Source organism: Galeopterus variegatus, unplaced genomic scaffold, assembly GCF_000696425.1.
Source record: "Galeopterus variegatus unplaced genomic scaffold, G_variegatus-3.0.2 Scaffold7272, whole genome shotgun sequence".
NCBI lineage: Eukaryota > Metazoa > Chordata > Mammalia > Dermoptera > Cynocephalidae > Galeopterus > Galeopterus variegatus.
This window is the reverse complement of record NW_007733383.1, coordinates 21,300-23,589: the sequence shown is the minus strand read 5'-3', so window position 1 is coordinate 23,589 and position 2,290 is coordinate 21,300. Positions and strand designations below refer to the sequence as shown.

Sequence of the window (2,290 nt, the reverse complement as noted above, 5' to 3'; positions counted from 1 at the left end):
TGCCTGGTGCACACACAATCCAATGCCATGACACCGGCTTCTGTAAGAAGAAAGGCTTTATTCACGAAGTCCACGAGTGTGGACAAGGAGGTGCAGCTCTCATGTCTGACTCTCAGTACCAGGGGCTGAACAGGCTTTAAAGGGGTAATAGGTAGTCCTGATTGGCTATCTCCGAATCAGGCCATGTGATGGGACAAAAGGGGATTGGCTAGTTCCAAGTCAGGCCAGATAGTATAATGAGGCCACACTGATTGGCTGGAACAAGCAGGGATTGATTGATTGATGAAGTCAGGAGCTGATTGGTCAATTCTGAGTCTAGTTCTCTAACTGGTCAAATCTGGATCCAGGACCTGGGTGGAGAATTTTCAGATTCCTGAAGTTATCTGGAGGTGAAGGTCTTCTCCCTTCCTATGCTCAGCTTATACTCTGCAAGGTACCTTTGAGGTAATTTTAGATAGGAAAGTAAGGCGTGTTTCAGCTAATTTTTGAAGATTACAATGGCAGCTGGTGTCCACTGAGCTCTTACCTTGTGCTGGGCACTATTTTATGGGCACAGTCTCATCTATTCTATCCTCATAGCAACCCAGTGGGGTAGGTGTTATTAAATTGCCTCCATTTCATAAAAAGGAAATCCAGGGCTGAGAGAGGTTAGTGGCTTGCCCAAGGCCACCCAGCTAAATAGTTCTCTTAAATTCAGAGTCATTAATGGTTCCTACATGTATTTTTAACAAAGTGTGGCTGGCAGTGGCTGCCCTGGGATCCCGGGGGCGGTGACACCCACCTCTGATTGAACCCACCCTCTGTGGCCAGCCCAGTCAGAAGGTGCAGGTACAGGTGCAGCACACGTGCTATGTGTGTGTTGCTGGTGTGGGTTTTGCCATTGTTATTGTCCCCTCAGTTCCAAGCTTNGAGGAAGGGGCTGCCAGAGGAAGTGGGCCAACCAGGCATCAGAAGACCCTGATTCCACCTTTGTCTTACTACCAGAACACTGGGGGCCTTGGTAGCCTCCTGACCTCTCTGGTCTCAGTCACACAAGATGAGGGGTATCTCAATCCTTATTGTGTTGCTATAATAGAATGCCTGAGACTAGGTAGCTTATAAAGAGGTCAATTTGGCTCACAGTTCTGGAGGCAGGAAAGTCCAAGAAGCATGGTGCCAGCACTGGTTCAGCTTTTAGTGAGGGCTTGTGTGATGTGTCATATATGGTGGAAAGTCAAAGAAAAAGAAGACATGCGTGAAGGGGCAAAACACAAGGGTGTTTTTGCTTTATTACAAACCGCTCTCACGGGAACAAATCCAGTCTCACAAGAGTGAGAACTCACTTCCACAAGAACAATGCCATGCCACCCAGGAGGGCAGAGCCCCCATAACCTGGTTATCTGTGACTGTATGGCAAACAAAGTTGGCTCTTGGAGGTGGTCAGGACACTCCANCCGTACCGGACCGGGGACCGGCAACGGGATTGCAACCCTCGGTGTTGCTCCTGCGCCTCGCTCAGCCAGTGAGCGGGAACCGGTCTGTATGTGGGATCCAAACCCTCGGGTGGGAGCGCCGCCACGCTTCCCAAGCGGCACACTATCCAGTGCGCCACCGGGCCGGCCCCTAAATGGTTCTCTTAAATTCAGAGTCATTAATGGTTCCTACATGTATTTTTAACAAAGTGTGGCTGGCAGTGGCTGCCCTGGGATCCCGGGGGCGGTGACACCCACCTCTGATTGAACCCACCCTCTGTGGCCAGCCCAGTCAGAAGGTGCAGGTACAGGTGCAGCACACGTGCTATGTGTGTGTTGCTGGTGTGGGTTTTGCCATTGTTATTGTCCCCTCAGTTCCAAGCTTCACAGTGAGTTGCCATCTAGCTCTTTGTCCTCTACACCTTCCTCATGAAATGTCTCTCTCTTTTTCCTATTCTTAGCCAAACTTGCCTACCTCCTGGGACAGATGCCCCCAGCACACATGAAGGCATCTCAAGGCAGACCGGGGCCTCCAGGGCCCCCTGGAAAAGATGGGCTTCCAGGCCGGGCAGGGCCCATGGGGGAGCCAGGCCGACCTGGGCAGGGGGGTCTGGAAGGACCCTCTGGACCAATAGGTCCCAAAGGTGAGTGAAGACCCAGAGGAGATACACTTCGTGGACTATGGGAGGACTTAGAAGGAGCCAGGGTGCGAGGCACATGCTCCAGCTGAGCACGCATTATTCATTCCATCTGCATCCTATGCAGCTTGGTAACACCCTGAATTTTGACATCATATAATTTTTCGTATGCAGAAGAGGTTTTCACACTTGACATTTTTG

At 51.0% G+C, this 2,290-nt stretch overlaps 1 long non-coding RNA gene across 1 annotated transcript in view; it reads left to right on the top strand.

The window, feature by feature from the left end:
* Window positions 1-2,030: 2,030 nt before the first annotated feature.
* Window positions 2,031-2,290, top strand: part of LOC103607244 — a 5,505-nt gene continuing 5,245 nt past the window's right edge. The window contains exon 1 of the long non-coding RNA XR_551953.1: window positions 2,031-2,095. This is a non-coding gene — a long non-coding RNA (uncharacterized LOC103607244). The remainder of the gene's footprint in view (window positions 2,096-2,290) is intronic.